This window comes from Mytilus californianus, unplaced genomic scaffold (genome assembly GCF_021869535.1).
Source record: "Mytilus californianus isolate M0D057914Y unplaced genomic scaffold, xbMytCali1.0.p SCAF_15, whole genome shotgun sequence".
In the NCBI taxonomy this organism is placed as follows: domain Eukaryota; kingdom Metazoa; phylum Mollusca; class Bivalvia; order Mytilida; family Mytilidae; genus Mytilus; species Mytilus californianus.
The window spans coordinates 5,919,504-5,939,994 of NW_026262637.1; the positions used below are offsets into that span (position 1 = coordinate 5,919,504).

The window sequence follows — 20,491 nt, forward strand, 5'->3', positions numbered from 1 at the left end:
TATTTGATTTGAGGTCCTTGGTCCATAAAAATGAAAATGAGGTCAAGGTCAAAGGTCAAGGTCATGTTCAAAATTTTGATTTTGGCTTGTTATCACTAATTTTCAGAAATCTTGTAAGATATCGACAAAATATTTTTACAGAATTGTTAGTTGTGACATGTCGTAACACATAAATTTTAGTTGAAAGGGTACGTAGACATTTAATGGGAGTTTACACCCCTTTTATATCTAATATTAGTAGTATGGTAATATAACTCATTAATATTACTAATATATTGTAAGGCCTAGAGTCTTTTGATTTGAGACCCTTGTTTCATGACCTTGAAATTGGGATCAAGGTCAAAGTTTGATTTGACATTCTAGATTTTGACCTTTGCTTTAACTTATGGGACTTTGTGCATTAAGTTGCAAGTCATATGACCTTGAACTGGAAAAGACCTTTTGTAAACCAGAAGTAGCCATTTTTTGTACTTATTTAATGTAAAAGTACATAGAACCATATATTTTTGGAATCAGTGTCAAGTGAACTATCAGATGAGACCAAATTTGACATTTTTCAAACGGGAAGTAACAACTTATCTCCCTTATTTCAAATAAAAATGTGTAGAATCCATGTATTTACAAATTCAACGTACAATAAGCTATCATTTGGCACTGAAAATTACATTTCTAACCGAGTTTTATTATTTTTAACATCAAAATATATTGTTTCAGGTGGAAAGACCTTCAATTGTTCTCTGAACAATTGGTTTTTAATTTTACAATTTTTGCTTCCATAAGTGTAAAACTCTAATTTAAAAGTTAAAAGTTGCATTAACACATATCAATCACTGTAATAAATCAATATGATGAATCATTTGAAAACAAAACAACAAATTACTGGTTCCCTATGGGATCAATTTTGTATTGGAATATCTTCCAGATAAATTATTGCGCTTGAAATACAATTCTTTTATGACACTAATCCAAACACTTCCCCTTGCATCAAATTCCTGTACCAAGTCAGGAATATGACAGTTGTTTTCCATTTGTTTGATGTGTTTGAGTTTTTGATTTTGCCATTTGTTAAGGGACTTTCTGTTTTGAATTTTTCTTTGGAGTTCGGTATTTTTGTTATTTTACTTTATGCATGCCATCAAAGTAAGGAGAGTAACCAAACACGAGGCTCCTAAGAGCCTGGATGGCTCACCTAGCTGTCACAAATTGGAATAAAAGGCAAACTCAACAAAGAGTACACTGTTATATCTGTATATTTATGTTAAAGTTTACGGTCATCTCCACAGGAGCTGGAGTTATAAATATATACTAACATTAGATTTTACATACACATGTTGAAGTGTCTTGCCTGCTTTACTGACCACTGATTTTATGTTGAAAGTCTTAAAGATAAATGTTTTACTACAAGTATCACATAAACTTAACATTTCTAAAATCCCTGACAATGAGGTGAAGGTCAGATATAGCCTGTCAGACAGACATGTACACCTAACAATTATTCCATACACCAAATATAGTTGACCTATTCATAATAGTACTTGAAAAACAGACCAAAACACAAAAACTTAACATTGACTAATGAACCATGAAAATGAGGTCAACTTCAAGTCTAATGAAACTTGCCAGTCTGACATGTACCCCTTACAATCAATCTATACACGACATATAATTGACCTACTGCTAATAGTATCTGAGAAACGAACCTTATCACAAAACTTTAACCTGGATCACTGATCCATGAAATGAGGTCGAGGTCAGGTGAACCCTCTCTGACAGACATGTGAACATATCAAGGAACCCATATACCAAATATAGCTATTCTATTACTCATAATAAGTCAGAAATTCACATGACAAAAAAATAACAATGTTTTTAAAAAATCAACCACTGAACCATGAAAATGAGGTCAAGGACAACGGATAAATGACAGACGGAAACTTCGTAACATAAGGTATCTGCATACATTTAGGTCTGAAGCATTTAGGTCTTCTGCCTTCTGAAATATAAAGCTTTATACAAATAGTTTACATCACCACTGAATGATAGTAATCCCTATGTCTTGCATACTGCAACTTTCATTGCAGGCGAGACAAAAACTAGTTTAAAATCGTTATTAAGGGCATTAACTTTTATACAGAGTCATCCAATGGTTTTGATCATAACGACATTTTTGTAGATCTTGTATTGGTGATATTTTTTTTTGCTATCATTTTCTACCTATCTATTAGTTTTGGAGATAATACGCAAAAAACTCAAAAGTTACTGCTGATAATTTGTTTCTGTTTTCAATTTTTACCTATAGTCTTAGAGATAACAGGCAAAAACTTGAAACTAAGTAAAAAGATTGTAATTTAAATCAATGATAACTATAAGAAATCTTTCAATTGTTTAGTCTAATGACATTTTTGTAGATCCTTGCATAACTGATCTTTTATACTGTTCACAGTTTCCACCTATCCATCATAATTTTCAAGAAGTAATTGAAGTTGACTATTTTAGTCAAACAAAATAACATCTGATTTAAAAGACTAAAGTAATAACAAGAACAACCTAACTTTCATCATGAATGACCTTGAATGACCTTAATAAGATCACTTCAAAGACAGTCTTCAGAGAAATCACATCAATTTCAATAACAATGTTAATAGGAAGTAATTATGTTACAATGAATAATTAATTTCCTTCTGAATAAAAACATCATCACTTTGTCTTCATCAGAAGTTACTGAATTCTCCAGGGCATAAGTTACATCAGAATATATACCAGTATCTTTTAAGGAAGATCAAATAAGGTTGATCTGACAATAAACAACACTTACAATCAAAGCACTGTAAGCGCTGTAGGCAGTTAACCAAAAAACCAAGGCAAGCGTAATTATGAAAACTGTGGCAGTGTTGCTTCAATTTTTTTTTAAGATTTGAAAGAACAAACATTAAACATTTGTATATTGTACATTTATGTTCATTAAATGAATTGATTATTAAGGCAAATTAATTAATATTTCATCAAGGTTTTCAAAAGCAACTCATATATCAATGTAAATGACCCCATCTTCACCCCCAAGTGCATGATGTTACTCCATACCAAGTTTGGAATAAAATGACAGGTGATTATAAAACAGTTGGTCAAATATTCTCTGGCTTAATACACTGCTTGAAAGATTTATATGTTTTCTTTAAAAGGAGCCATAAATGAAAATTATTAATTTAAAAAATAATTAAAGTAAATTCAATTAACTTAGACTCATTTTTTGCATCAATAAAATTTTATAATAAACAAGAAATAATTGTAACAGGATGCCATTACAAAGTCTCCCAAACAAAGCCCCCATAATTCGTCATTCCCATATGGTCTCCTGACATTGGGCAAAGTCCAGTTCATATTGGTTTGGTCTAGTAAAGTGATATGCATATGTGACACCTAGGAGATTGACCCTGTATGTCATTCAAATCTTGAAATGATGAACAGGAATAAATATGGTTTAGGTGTGGGTATCTCGACCGTTTACAAGTTCTCAAACAGGAGGGGGTGCGGTGACCCAAGGGACTCCCCCTATATTTCATTTGATTTGTTATATTGTCCCATACATGAATACATATGGTTTAGGGGTGGGGATCTCAACCATTTCCAAGTTCTCAAACAGGAGGGGGTGGGGTGACCCCAGGGACTCCCCAAATATTTCATTAGATTTGTTTTATTGTCCCATACATGAATATATATGGTTTAGGGGTGGGGATCTCGACCATTTCCAAGTTCTCAAACAGGAGGAGGTGGGGTGACCCGAGGAACTCCCCATATATTTCATTTGATTTGTTATATTGTCCCATACATGAATATATATGGTTTAGGGGTGGGGATCTTGACTGTTTACAAGTTCTCAAACAGGAGGGGGTATCCCCAGGTACTCCCCCTATATTTCATTTGATTTGTTTTATTGTCCCATACATGCATGTATATGGTTTAGGGGTGGGGATCTCAACCATTTCCAAGTTCTCAAACAGGAGGGGTTGGGGTGACCCCAGGGACTCCCCATATATTTCATTTGATTTGTTATATTGTCCCATACATAAATATATGGTTTAGGGGTGGGGATCGCGACGGTTTACAAGTTCTCAAACAGGAGGGGATGGGGTGACCCCAGGGACTCCCCATATATTTCATTTGATTTGTTTTATTGTCCCATACATGAATATATATGGTTTAGGGGTGGGGATCTCGACCATTTCCAAGTTCTCAAACAGGAGGGGGTGGGACGACACCGGGGACTCCCCCAAATTATTTTTATTTGATTTCTTTTATTGTCCCATACAAGTATATATATTGTTTAGGGGTGGGAATCGCGACGGTTTACAAGATAAAAAGTACATTTTCAAATTGAAGGGGGTTTGGATGACCCCCAGGGACTCACCCTATATTTTGGTTGATTTTTTTTATTGTCCTGTTCTCATTACTGAAGACTGCATGTGTCTATCACTTACTGTTTTCAAGAACTAGTCATTTGAAGATTTAGAAAAATAAAATCCCATAGGGTTCTATAGTAAACCCCTCCCTTCTTCAGGCCCCTCCAAATACCCCCAAATAGAGCCCAATGCACAAACTCATTTCATTCATAAAAAAACAACAACCTTATTTGGCAAGATAAGTTGAAAATTACCGCCCACTTATATAACTTTATTTCCTCTATCATAGAGATTTGTTGTACATGAACAATATTCCTGCGCATTTTGACCTTTGGGAAATATAAACGACTTGTAATTACCGATTTTCGCGATGAAATATTTCATACAATTGTTCTTTGACATCGAAGCCAAAAGCACAGGGGATAATAAACTACGTACAGATTTCTATTGAGCACTACTTCCTATGTGCAACTTCAAAAGTTTTGGGTAGTTCGACGATCATTTAAGGTTTTTCTGGTCATATTTTTTGTATTCCAGAAATAAAAGTATTAAAAAAATGTCCAATTAGTTATAAATAACACAATAGCCAGCTAGATAATAACAATGGCACGTATTTCAGCATTTATTGGGTAGAACACAAATCTAGGGTGCTCGCATAAGGCAGCTGAACTGCCTAAAAAAATAGATTGAAATAAATGGGGAATGTGTCCATGGGACAAAGATGATGCCCACGCATATCATATAAAGTTATAAAGGGACATAACTGAAGAACGGTAAAAGTGACACTACCCAAATTAGTACTTGATCTGAGTTTTGTGGTAATAAGTATTGTGTATAAGTTTTATAACATTTGGTTGAGGCTTAAACTTAAGTTAGAAAACGGAAACGTAAAATTCAGCAATTTTTTCATTTGTAAAGGGGCATAACTCTAGATCAGTAAAAGTGACACCACCAAAATTCAAACTTGATCTGTGTTTTGTGGTAATAACCATTGTGTATAACGTGTATTACAACGGTAAAACTTAATGCCCCTTCCGCTACAGCAGGGCATAAAAAAAAAAAAAAAACAGGAATAATTCCTTTGCCATCTTTTAGTTTACTAATGTTCAAATCTCATAAACCAATTAAGAAGACAAATCAAGATAATAAATAAAAGATGAGGGAATTGCATGACCTCCAAATGGAGCGAAAATGGGTTGCATTAACAGGATAAGCCTTTCCTCCTATGCATGCATCATCTCAGAAGTTGGTGGTATTTTATAATTAATGGTCAGGTAAACATATAGATTTTATATGCATTTGTTCAGTATTAGAACTTTGAAGATTAAAGACAATTGCCCATCTCATTTAGGTATAACTCAAGTTTCCTTTTATTCATAATAGCTTACTGGTATTTGAAATTGTAGGCACTAATTGATGAAGGACCAGAAATTTGGACTGCCACTGAAAAATGAGGGTATGTTGGATTTTAAAGCAATAATTTTGCCTTGCAACAGATCATCTACAGATCTGTCGGAGAGTTGTTGCCAGGATTCTTTAACATACAGCAGAGACTACAGCACTCGCCCTACATGAGGCATCATTTAACATCCACATTCAGATCTCAGTGGACCTGGCTTTTTATGTATAAATCCTGCCCAGTCAACACACTAGTTTAACTGCCATTCAGGAGAAGTTTTAAGGAATGACATCCTATTACACCAGTCGGCCGTGTGATATTATAAAATGTAAATAAATAAGAAGAAAATTGATTATTTTTTTAAATCTCCATACAAACTCCAATAAAATGGTTTTGTTTTTAAAAAAAAAAGATGTAAATATTTCAGGCATTCCCAATCGAGAATGAGCATGACAGATTTAGGTTCATTTGATAAACCTTGTTCCTCTTCTTGACAGAGGGAATGCTGCTTATAAGGAAGCTATTGAACCAAGGGTTACTTAAATGGTAAAGTTGACCCTGATGAAATATACTTATCTGTGTCACAGATACCATAGATATGCTCTAGCCACAATCCTGACCTCTTTACCTTGATTATAACATAAACAATTTTTAAAGATTAAACTGTTACAAAGATCTACAGCAAGTATTATTATTTGAGAGGAATCATGAAACAACAAAGAGAAGATGTGGGAATGATATAACATAAAGTACCTTGAAATGTAAAAGAAATCTGATACATGTTTTTCATTGGTAACTTAAGATTGCTAGTTTTCCTACAGAAAATCAGTGGTTCTCTCAAGTAACATAAGGTGTCCTCCACCAATATAAACTGGCTGCCATGATATAGTCAAGCATGATGAAAGTTGTCATTAAATTTTAAATAATTAATCAATTATCAATATTAATTATCATTTGAAGTTTTCCAAATGAAAAAACTATAAATTTCAAAATATCACTGAAAAGAATCAAAACAAGACATTTGATCATAATATAAGTGAACCATAGACAAAGATTGTCAGCAGATCTCTATTTAAAACAATACCTATAGAGTGAAGATATTGAACCATAACAGTATTTTAACCAGGATAGAATAATAACTTATGAAATAAAATGCTTCGCTGGGGCGCAGCTTGATACGACTGCAGAGGTCGAACCCTGAACAGTTGGGGCAAGTATGGACACAAAATTCAAGCTTGATACAGCTATGACTTTGGATTGTCATTAAATATTTGACACAGCATAGGTTTCTGACACAGGATGAATGTGGTGTAAGAACTGGAAAAAATTTAATTTACCTATTATGGTGGAATCTCCATAAACTAAATTGTTTGTTAATTTCAATATATCAAAGAATATGTAGAATTCAATGTTTGATGTAATGTAATAAAGTTGAAATTTGGACCGTTTTTGTTCAATGTGGACCAATTTGGTAACATGTATAAATAATCAAAAATCTAAATACATGGGAGCCCATTTAAATACATCATAAAGGTATTAAAATAGAAAGTGACATCATAGTCATGGCTAAACAAAAATCCTTAATCAGCAACATTTAAAGTAATATCTAAAAATAAAATTCCTTTGTAACCATAAAAGCCCATTTAAATACATCATAAAGATATTAAAATAGAAAATGACATCATAGTCATGGCTAAACATAGCAAAAAACCCTTAATCAGCATCATTTAACAGTAATATCTAAAAATGGAAATTACATCATAAAGGTATTAAAATAGAAAATGACATCATAGTCATGGCTAAAAATAAACAAAATCCTTAATCAGCATCAGCAACATTTTATAGTAATATCTAAAAATAAAATTCCTTTGTAACCATAAAAGCCCATTTAAATACATCATAACAGATATTAAAATAGAAAATGACATCATAGTCATGGCTAAACATAGCAAAAAACCTTAATCAGCATCATTTAACAGTAATATCTAAAAATAAAAATTTCTTTGCAACCATAAAAGTGAAATAGAAAATGACATCATAATCATAGCTAAAAATAAACAAAATCCTTAATCAGCATCAGCAACATTTTATAGTAATATCTAAAAATAAAATTTTTTTTATTGGCAAATTTTAAATGGAGTTTATGATACTAAAACAATAAATTTGCAACCATAAACATTATAAAACCCCATTTAAACACATCATAAAAGTATTAAATAATTCAACTACATCATAAGGCTATAAAAATAGAAAATGACTTCATAGTCAAGTCTAAAGGTAAACAAAAAACCTTCATCAGCAAAATTTTATATTGGCAAATTTCCAATGAAGTTTATTACACTAAAATTGTTGGCAAATTTCCAATGCATTTATTAACAATAAAGTTATTGGCAAATTTCCAATTTACATAATTTAAAAGCAGTGTAGATGAGATATTTAAATGAGTTTGAATTACCAACCTTACACTGCTTTTAAATAATGTTCTTTACTCAATTATTTGTCTATTAAAATGGAAACCCTTGTTTTTTAACCTTTTTTCCCCTTATTCCTTAAACATTAGAGCACACTAAAAAAATCCTTATTTTCGACCAATATTTGGCCCCTTATTCATAAATGTTTGAGCAATTAACCCCAAAACTCAATTCCTACTTTCTCTTCGTGATAAAAAATAACTAACTTAAAATGTAAATTTTAAACAAAAAAAAAAGGAAAAAAAAAAATTACCCCTTTTTTGACCCCCGCCCCCCTTATGATTCATCACCCCAACCCCCCTTTCCCCCCAAACCAAGCTCAATAAAAGCCTTGCCTTTATGGTATGGTACCTTGTAATACAATTTTAGAGAGATCCATACACTTGAACACAAGTTATTGTCTAGAAACTAAAAAATGCTTATTTTAAACCCCTTTTTAGGCCCCTTATTACTAAACGTTTTGGGCAATTACCACAACACTCAATTCCAGCTTTCCCTTTGTGAAATGGAACCTTGTAGTAAAATTTCAGAAAGATCCATACACTTACACACAAGTTATTGTCATGAAACTAGAAAAATGCTTGTTTTTTGCCCCCTTTTGGCCCCTTATTCCTAAAATTTTGAGGGAATTAACCCCAAAATCAATCCCAGCATTGACCCTTTGTGATATGGAATCTTGTGGTACAATGTCAAAGAGATCCATATGCTAACACACAAGTTATGTCTGGAAGTTACAAAAATGCTTATTTTCGGCCCCTTTTTGGCCCCTAATTCCTTAACTGTTGGTACCATAACCCCCAAAATCAATCCCCACCTTCCTATTGTGGTATTGAACCTTATGGTAAAATTTCATAGAGATCCATTCACTTAAACTAAAGTTAGAGTGCGAAAACCATTGTGTATTCGGACGACGACGCCGGACGACGACGACGACGACGACGACGCCGACGACGCCAACGTCATACCAATATACGACCTCAAAATTTTTTTGCGGTCGTATAAAAAGGGTGCATTAAATGAAACACTTCATAAATGGAAATCTGTTAGCTAGGACAGTTGTACTACATGTGAGTAATCTTTTGAATGATTATGTGGTCGGTTTTGTTTAGACTATTAGAAGACTGTTGCATTTGAATAATGAATGATTTCATTTTTTTCCCCCAATTAACTTAAAGTAAAGTTACATGTACTAAGCTGTTCAACGTGAACCATTTGAATTTCATCAGGAATCCTTTTGAGCTGTTTCATCCATGAATATAGTGTCAACTAAAAGGAAATTTGTGTAAGGTAGAGGGGTAAACATGTCTTCATATTAAAAGAGAAGACATCGGTAGAATACTATTTAGCATAATTTGTGACCTGTAGAGAGGTGTAACTAGTGAGAACTAATGACAAATCACAAAAGAATATTGTCTTCGTTGGATTATTTGTATATGTAAGAGAATGATAATCATTTTTTTCATGATTAAGTAAGGAGCATTAACTTAGAATATTGTAAAGTGCTCAAGGCTCAAATGATCTCTAATAATTGGTATTAATCAAGAATTTGTTTCATTGTCAGTGCAATGTTTATGATTAATTCATTAATTCCTTTTTAGGTATTTCATTTATGGATTTGTCTTAGTGATGTAATTTTGGAAATTTTGATAAATTGTATTTTAGACATTAGATGACAAATTAACAGTACGGTGAAATGTTAGGAATTGTATAAGTTTCCAAATTGTAGGTATGAATGTAAATCATGTAATATTTTAGTGAGGAATTATTCGTTTGTTTATTTACAGTTCAAATCAATAAATTCTATTTCATAGCCAACATTTTAGGTTATAGAGTGGTTGGCCCATATTCGCTGTGGACACATTTTTGCCTTTTTCAGGAAATGATGCATGGTTTCCCCGAAGCCTGTCTAGTTTAAAGGTGTGCACTATTTGTTTGCTTGAACAGTGTCAATGCTGATTTTAAGTAGTAAATCATTGGCTTGGTAAGTTTTCAGAGGTATATGTGAGTTCTGAAGAATTTCCCCTAATCAAATGTACAGCTGCTGTCAAATTATACATTGAAATTGACCCAGATTATAAGTTTCTTCTGCTCAATAAATAGAAGCTTCTTGTTTGTTTTTTTTTGTAATTCAAAAACAATCTGAATCAAACTTTAATTTCCAATTCTTTCCTTTTCACTCCTTCAACTTCTCGTTATTCTTGCATGCATGAACATGTGACTGAACTACACCGTATATACTTTTTTAGGGGGCCAGGGTAATTTTCTACAGGGTAAATCATTTATTCATATGAAGAAATGAGGAAGCACTTCAATAACAAGCATTCTGTGAGTATTGCATGGCAATAAATAGTCCCCTACCGGTTAAAAATTCATTGTACTGGATCAAAATGCTAACTTGATATATAACTTGTCATGGTGTATACTATATAATAAATATCAATCGATATCTTCATGCATGACGAAATAGGTGTGGAAAACTGATTATTTGCATGAATTTTTTAAGTCAGAGGAACATAATTCTGCAAAATAATCATCTGAACCGAACAAAATTCGAACTTGATCTGTAACTTAATTGTCATGGTAAAAACTATATATCAAATATCAAATCAATATCTTCAAGCATAACAAAAAAAAGTGTGGAAAACTGAGTAATTGCGTGAATTTTCTAAGTCCAAGGACCATAACTCTGTACAAAATCATCAGACCTGAACAAAATTCGAACTTGATCTGTAACTTGTCATGGTAAAAACTATATATCAAATATCAAATCAATATCTTCAAGCATAACAAAACAAATGTGGATTGTGTCCATATGTGGACACAGATGATGCCCCCGCTTGTATATCATATAGTTATAAAGGGACATAACGGTAAAAGTGACGCTACCCAAATTAGAACTTGTTCTGAGTTTTGTGGTAATAAGCATTGTTTGTAAGTCTCATAACATTTGGTTGAGGCTAACTTAAGTAGAGAACAGAAACTAAAAATTCAGCAATTTTTCTATTTGTAAACACGCATAACTCTAGAACCGTTGTGTATACAAGTTTTATAACATTTGATTGAGACAAACTAAAGTTAGAGAACAGAAACGAAAAATTCAGAAATTTTTATGTTTATAAAGGGACATAACTCAAGAATAGTAAAAGTGTCGCCACCAAATTTCGTACTTAATCTGTATTATGTAGTAATAAGCATTGTGTAAAAGTTTCATAACATTTGGTTGAGGCAAACTACAGTTAGAAAACGGAAACAAAAAATTTGTACTTGATCTTAGTTGTGTGGTAATGAATATTGTGGTTTGAGAGTTTGTGTTCAACATGAAGAACTTTGATTCCATTTATTTTCTTGTTATTTCTTATTTTTAACGCTAAAATTTCCACACAAAGAATGAAAAGGTAAGGCGATAATGTATCACCTTGCCTACAACCCCGTTCAACAGTGAAAAAGTCTGAAAGATTCCCTCCCTGAATGACTGCTGAATTAATGTTTTGATAGAGCACTTTCACCCAATTTATAATAGAATCGCCAAAATTAAAAAATTTCAATACATTTAAAAGAAATTCCCATGAAATGGAATCAAAGGCTTTTTCGAAGTCTATCAACAATAAAAGGCCTGGTATATCATTATCTTCAGTATATTCTATGATATCATAGATCAATCTTAGATTTTCCCCAATATATCTTCCACTCATAAAACCTGTCTGATCAGTATCAATAAGTTTTGTCAAAACTGTTCTTAATCTTCTTGCTATAACCCCAGAGCCAATTTTATATACAGTATTTAGCAAAGTTATAGGGCACCAGTTTTTTTAAAAAATGTCTAGGTTTGTTACCCTTTGGAAGACATGTTATTATCCCCTGTTTTTGATTAACAGAAAGTTCACCTTTATCATAATCTGCATTCAAAGATCTTACAACAAAATATTTTAAGTCAGGCCAGAAAAATTTAAAAAATTCGCTTGAAAACCCATCTGATCCAGGCGTTTTATTGCTTTTCATTCTTTTAAAAGTTTCACCAGCTTCATTAACTGATATTTCACCTTCTAGTTTATCTTGTTCATCTAAAGATAACTTTCTAACATTTACATTTTGTAGACTATTTTCAATATCTTTAGGTTTACAACATTCAACATCTGTTTTTGTACAAATTCTCGTAAAATATTTTCACCTGTTTAAGTATTTCTTTCTGGTTAGTTACAATATCACCCTTTTCTTTTTCAACCTTTGGAATAATCTTGCTGGTAAAATTCTTAGATTCCAGTCCACAAAAATAACTTGTGGGTTTTCCCCCTCTTCTATCCACTGTATTCTGGATCGAACTATTTTACCATGCATTTTTTCCTTTCTTAACTTTTCTAGTTCATTTTTTTTGGTCTTCCAATTGCTGTATAGAACCTGAGTTTACATTTTCTTCTAAAATATCAATGTCATCTTTTAATGTTTTTTCCCTTTTCTCTCTTTCCTTCTTTTTGAAGCTAGAGTATGAGATAGTTTTGCCCCTCACCTCCATTAATAGAGTTTCCAAAAAAAGCTGACTATTAATTGTAAAATGAAGATCATCATTATTCACTTCATTAATATTGTCAAAATTATATACCAAGGCTGCATACTGTTTTTTTACATCCAAAATTTTTTCCTTGATAGCATTAACATAGTCAGCATCATACAACAAAGAATTATTGAACTTCTATAAACCTTTCCCCCTAATCAATGGATTCAATTCAAGTTCAAGAATAATTCTAGAATGATCTGAGGGGTAACTTGGTTCCACACAGCAATTTTTCAAAAATGACAAAATGTTTTCAGAGAATAAGAAAAAATCAAGCCTAGCTTGTTTGAAAGGTGATTTTTTCCTCCCAAGTGTATCTACACAGGTCATGAAAAAGTTCTCTATAGGGGTCAACTAGAGATCTATCGTCGATCAATTCTAATAGTTTGTCTCTAGCATTAGGATTATTTATGTGTAAATAATTATAATAATCTAAATTTGGATTTAACACCAGATTAAAATCTCCACAGATAATAAAACACTCATTTTCAAAATCATCAACAATTGACATAATATGTTCATAAAAAAATGGACTGTCAGTATTTAGGCCATATATAGTTATGAGAGTAAAACGAACTTTATCTACAACCAAATCCAAAGCTAAGTAGTTTCCATCAATGTCCCTTATTTCTTTAAGTACTTTCCACTCAAAATTATTATTAAACATAATTGCTACACCTCCTGAATTTGAAGAATTTTAAGGATGAAAAGTAGCATTCATATCCCCATAACGTTCTTATACTATTTTCTTTATCCACTGTGAAATGAGTGTCTTGTAGACAGTAAATGTTATGGTTTCCAGATTTTAAATCAAAGCGCAAAAGCGCTGTAAAGGCAGTTAATTACAGGTTGTGTGTATTTTTAGTCCAGTTATATCATTATCTTGCATAGTACAGTGTACTTATCAGAGGTGGCTTTCAGTATTTAAGATTTAGAGTTCTCTAATGATATTGAACAAGTTTTATGAATGTCATATTCTGAGCACTATATGAAGGCGTTTGTTCTCACTTGTTTATGAACTTGTGCATTATATCCAGTTTGTACCTTTTTTATCTATGTTTATAGTCAAATTAGTTATCAAAGGTACCAGGATTATAATTTAATACGCCAGACTCGCGTTTCGTCTACATAAGACTCATCACTGTCGCTCAGATCAAAATAGTTATAAAGCCAAACAAGTACAAAGTTGAAGAGCATTGAGGACCCAAAATTCCAAAAAATTGTGCCAAATACGGCTAAGGTAATCTATTCCTTGGATAAGAAAATCCTTAGTTTTTCGGAAAATTCAAAGTTTTGTAACAGGAAGTTTATAAAAATGACCATATAATTGATATTCAAATACTGTTTAAAATAGTTAGGCATTTTCTTTTTAGAAATAAGTAAATGTTATCAACTGTATTTTATTCAACTCTGCAAATGTGGTTTGTTACTGGTAAGTATGGATGATAGTTGTTTCATTGGCAATCATAACACATCTCCTTATTTATATAATGATCTATATTCAACGACCTCAGGTACAAAAAAAATGTATGTAACTAAACTGTGATGGGAAACCTTTGACTTCTTTCTTTTATATAAACTTTTGATTTGGTACCATAGAACTATGTAGAATAAATGTACATTGCAACATGTCAACTCTTTCAATGACAATACTTTTTTAGAAACTATAACTCCAAGCAAAATTATATTTCCAAGTTTAAAGTAATTTATGAATGAAAAAAGGAGTTCTTAATTAAGAAATAAACTGATTCGCTGAGTGCAGCTGGATACACCGCAGAGGTCCAACCCTGAACAGTTGGGGCAAAAATGGACACAATATTCAAGCTTGATACAGGTCTGTATTTGGATTGTAATTAAATATTTTACATATTATAGTTTCTGAATAAATGTTGTCAAAGAACTTGAAATCGGTTATATGAATTGAATTTATATTCAATTAAAGATTTCTTGCTGTTGTGCAATAAACTGTGCTGTTGCGCAATACTTAATAAATCTGTTGCCAGACTATAAAGAATAAAGTTCAATTTCTTCTCAATGTCATATTTGAAATTTATGAAAATCTATAGGGAGATTACATCAATAGCTATAAATAATTCACCCAAGTTTCATGCGAACTGCTTAAAGCATTTTTGAGTTGTTGTCCAACAACAGTGCACATGCTGAAATGTCTCGCCTTCTTTACTAATCACTGATATTATGTTGATAGTCTTTAATATAAAGCTTTATTACAACTGTCACATAAACTTAACATTAACCAAGAAAACTAAACATTGACCAATGAACCATGAAAATGAGGTCAAGGTCAGATGAACCATGCCAGGCAGGCATGTACAGCTAACAATTCTTCCATACAACAAATATAGTTGACCTATTGCTTATAGTTTAAGAAAAACAGACCAAAACACAACTAGATACGCCCGCAGAGGTCCAACCCTGAACAGTTGGGGCAAAAATGGACACAATATTCAAGCTTGATTCAGGTCTGAATTTGGATTGTAATTAAATATTTGACATATTATAGGTTTCTGAATAAATGTAGTCAAAGATCTTGAAATTGGTTATATGAATTGAATATGCAATTAAAGATTTCTTGCTGTTGTGCAATACTTAGTAAACCTGTTGTCAGACTATAAACAAATAAAGTTCAATTAATTCTCAATGTCATATTAGAAATTTATGAAAATAAAAAGGGAGCTTACAACAATAGATATAAACAATTCACCAAAGTTTCATGAGAATTGGTGACAGCATATTTGAGTTATTGTTCGAAAACTGGAAAATCACCCCTTTTTTTAATGAATAAAACCCCATAACTCAGAAATGTAAAATGTAAAATTTATAAAATTCTAAAGGGAGCTTACATCAATACATACAAACAATTCACCAAAGTTTCATAAGAATTGCTGTAAGCATTTTAGAGTTTTTGTCCGAAAACTGGAAAATCCCCCCTTTTTTTATGAATAAAACCCTGTAACTCGGAAACGTAAAATCTAAAATTTATAAAAATCGAAAGGGAGCTCATGTCAATAGATATAAACAATTCACCACAATTTCTTGCAAGTTGGTGAAAGCATTCTTGACTTATTGTCCGAAAACTGGAAAATCCCCCTTTTTTTTAATGAATAAAACCCCATAACTCGGAAATGTAAAATCTAAATTTTATAAAAAATGAAAGGGAGCTCACGTCAATAGATATAAACAATTCACCAAAGTTTTATGCAAATTGGTAAAAGCATTTTTGAGTTAATGTCCGACATGTTGACGACGGACTGACAGACGGACAACGGTATACCATAATACGTCCCGTAAACGGGCATATAAAAACTTAACAGAGCAATGAACTGTGAAAATGAGGTCAAGGTCAAATAAAACCTGCGCGACTGACATAAAGATCATAAAATATTTCCATACACCAAATATAGTTGACCTATTGCATATAGTATTAGAAAAAAAGACCAAAACTCAAAATCTTAACTTTGACCACTGAACCATGAAAATGAGGTCACGGTCAAATGACACCTGCCAGCTAGACATGTACATCTTACAATCATTCCATACACCAAATATAGTAGATCTATTGCATACAGTATAAGAAAAACAGACCAAAACACAAAAACTTAACTATAACTACTGAACCATGAAAATGAGGTCAAGGTCAGATGACACCTGCATGTTGGACATGTACACTTTACAGTCCTTCCATACACCGAATATACTTGACCTATTGCTAATAGTATCTGAGATATGGACTTGACCACCAAAACTTAACCTTGTTCACTGATCCATGAAATGAGGTCGAGGTCAAGTGAAAACTGTCTGACGGGCATGAGGACCTTGCAAGGTGGCACATACCAAACATAGTTATCCTACTACTTATAATAAGAGCGAATTTAACATTACAAAAAATGTTAACTTTTTTTTCAAGTAGTCACTGAACTATGAAAATGAGGTCAAGGACATTGGACATGTGGCTGACGGAAACTTCGTAACATGAGGCATCCATATACAAAGTATGAAGCATCCAGGTCTTCCACCTTCTAAAATATAAAGCTTTTAAGAAGTAAGCTAACGCCGCCGCCACATCACTATCCCTATGTCGAGCTTTCTGCGACAAAAGTCGCAGGCTCGACAAAAACTGGAAAATCCCAATAAAACACCACAACTCAGAAATGTAAAATCTAAAATTTATAAAATTCTAAAGGGAGCTTACGGATTGATAATTTAGTCTTAGATGCAAGATTTTTATATCAGTTGTTAGTGGCTTTGAACTAGCTGTCAGTAACTGCAAGTACTCTCAGATCTGTACTTTCTGTCTTTTTCTTGTTTGGATGTACAACTACCCGACCACATCCACTTGTATTTGTATTTATCCATCTGATGAGTTAAGCCTCTTTCAAGTGATTTTTATAGTTCGTTCTTATATTGTACTGTTACACCACTGTCCCAGGTTAGGGGGAAGGTTGGGATCCCGCTAACATGTTTAACCCCGACACATTCTGTATGTACATGTATGTGCCTGTCCCAAGTCAGGAGCCTGTAATTCAGTGGTTGTCGTTTGTTTATGTGTTGCATATTTGTTATATTCGTTCATTTTGTGTACATAAATTAGGCCGTTAGTTTTCTTGTTTGAATTGTTTTACATTGTCATTTCGGGCCTTTTATAGCTGACTATGTGGTATGGGCTTTGCTCATTGTTGAAGGCCATACTGTGACCTATAGCTGTTAATTTCTGTGTCATTTGGTCTCTTGTGAGAGTTATCTCATTGGCAATCATACCACATCTTCTTTTTTATATTTACATCAACAGATATAAACAATTCACCAAAGTCAAGGTAAGAAAACAAAACTTAGTGGTAAGATCTCTCAAATTTTTTACACGGTACAAGTTTTTCTCATTGTTGGAGATTGTACGGTGACAGTAACACCTGTAACTGCTTAAACCCATTTCTTATGCACTTTAGTTCGATAAACTCACTGAATATCATACCACATCTCCTTATTTTTATAGGCATTACAATTTACATGTGCATGTAATTATAAATATATATATATCAGAACAAAATTCATTGCGTCACTTTTATTTCTGCATCCTTTGGCACAATACAAGTTTTAAAATTACACAACATAAAACAACTAAATGTTATTTCAGATGAAAGTTTTGTTTCAGTTCCATTCATAGGATTTGTTAGAATTTTGTATGTTTTGCCAAGTCCAATAATTAGCTCTATGTGCACATGTTAATTGGAGACTTTTCTATCCCGTATAAGAGTTTTGGAACTAATTCTGTTTCTTTTTTTGAAAAAAGTTAGCAAACAAATCTTGCACATTTAAACCTTTGTCTGCCATCACACTGTCACCTGGATCACATAACTGAACTACATTTTGTATTCTACATCTTTCAACTATTTCATAGTCACTGGTAGAACCAACATATGCAGTAGAGACATAGTTGACTAAACCACCAGGCGTCGAACATACAAGTATTTTCAGTGTTTCTGTTTTTATATGATGAAAAGGTTGCCTGAGCTCTAGGAGCTTTAGTTTTATCACAGGATATTCTGTGCTGTCAATAATAATCCAAGTCGTAGGAAACTTTAATTTGAAGTTGGATGGCGAAAAATGCCTGACTTAACCACTAGATGGCCAAGTGTTAGCCTCACACCACTGTTTAGGCATAAAAACAATCCATTTATATACACAATATTCCTAACACTAGATTCAATCTAGAATCTAGAAAGTTCAAAGTTGGTTGTATAATGCCTCAATTTCATCAAAGTCATAAAAAAACTGATTTTCAACTGACACCCTATCAATTTGAAAATATATGTATCTCGAACAATGTGCTGTTGGACCAAGTGTGGTCAAAACAAATAAAAATTTAGTATACAACTCTAAACTGGTATAAAAATGCATGGCTGTGTCACGTGTCTTCATTTCAAAATTCTCTGCTGAAAATATAGACATTGATGGTGTTTGCTAATTCCATCTTTGAAGCTCAACATTAGCTCAGCAGTTGGTGGTGGACAGTCATAAATCCTTTCTGCAGTATGAATGACTTCTTCAGGAAAATCAACTTTACAATCAAAACTTTCCTCTAGATTTCTACTACAATATTCATCAAGTTTAGTTCTTTTGTTTTCACAGGAAACTGCCCTGATTTTTCTTTCTGCGGACGATTCAGTCTCTTGCTTGGTCCAGGAAAATAGGCTGGGAATGGCAGTAGACTTAGGTCTCTGTATGGTGGGTTTTAGCCCTGAAAAAGATTATAAAACATTAGTTTTTTGATAATTAAATGAACTTCCATTAGCAATGTATACTTTGTAATACCTGGCGAAATATTAACTAGATTTATTTATTACAATCTGGATAAAACTATGTTTGCCTGATTCAATGTATGTTATGTAAATCCAAAGGACAAACAATGAGAGACTTATGCAACAAACGTACATTGTTTGTACCTAAATAACTATAATATTGATGAGAGCATGTCATTGTTTTGTTCCTGTTAACATTGTCATTGATATTTTTCAAGAAAGTCTATGAGGCATAGCTTATGCATTCCTGTCATAACTACATGAGCATAATTAGTGCTAAAATAATTCTCAGTATGATATACCTCTTGTAAGAAATCATTATAACTGTAGCAATCACCAAAAAATCTCAAACAGATCACATTGAATCGTAATCCAAAAAATTATGACGTCTTGAATTAACCACCCCCTTTTATTCTAAAACGATAATTGCGGTTGTAAACAGGCTTTGGTTTATTCGCATGGCGATTACATATATAACTATATATTTCAAAAAGAAAATAGAGTTTTACCATGAATAGTTTCCTGCACGTAGTCTTTTTCAGTAAAATGTGCCTTGCAAACAACAGCTGATTGAGATGGACTCCACGATGAAATCGTGTTCTCGTCCAATCTGCGTTTTGGCCATGGCGTTGATCCAACTTTTCCTTCTTTTTAAGTCATTTGGAAATGCATGTCCTTCTCTTAAATGACATCCAGGTACACAACAACAAGTACTTGGCATCGTTAATTTAAAATGTAACTGAAATAGTTGCACAGTGCAGAAACCGGAAGTTGAGGAATAGGATCGGCTACCACGGCGAATCCGGGTCCGTTCGCGCCCATTCACGTTCGCCCCCTTTCACGTTCGCACCCCGGGTCCGTTCGCACCCTACACGTTCGCACCCTTTTTGTTGATTTTGTCTTAAATAATTTTTCAATCGTATTTTGGTTAGTTTATTGCTATAAATATTTTTTTTGTTCATTGTTTTAAAATGAAGTGACTTTCTAAAAACGATTTTTGTGTTGAATAATTTTTTAATCGTGTTTTGGTTATTGTATTGCTATAAATAAGTTTTTTTTCATTAATTGTTTTAAAACATGCAAAATAAAGTGACGTTTTTTGTGTTGAATATCTTTTTAATCGTGTTTTGGTTAGTGTATTGCTATATTTTTTTTTTTTCATTGTTTCAAAATTAAGTGACTTTCTAAAAAGGTTTTTTGTGTTGAATATTATTTAAATGTTAAGATACCAAACCGCTTTAAACTCAACAACAATAACATTTTGAATCTTAATTGTTTTTACTCATACCAAGTAAAATACATGCTAATATAACTACATGCAGAATTTACATCAAGTTTAGCTGTGTAAACACCATATAATT

General features: G+C 32.6%; 1 protein-coding gene and 1 long non-coding RNA gene across 3 annotated transcripts in view; both read right to left on the bottom strand.

Moving 5' to 3' along the window:
- Positions 1–20,491, bottom strand: part of LOC127725256 (activating signal cointegrator 1 complex subunit 3-like) — a 245,930-nt gene that overhangs the window by 159,081 nt on the left and 66,358 nt on the right. The gene's annotated exons all lie outside the window — the stretch shown is intronic.
- On the bottom strand, positions 17,879–19,922 carry LOC127725271 (uncharacterized). The gene is made up of 2 exons (XR_007992892.1): positions 19,640–19,922; positions 17,879–19,069 (listed from the first exon to the last, which is right to left on the bottom strand). It is a non-coding gene; the product is annotated as an uncharacterized LOC127725271 (long non-coding RNA).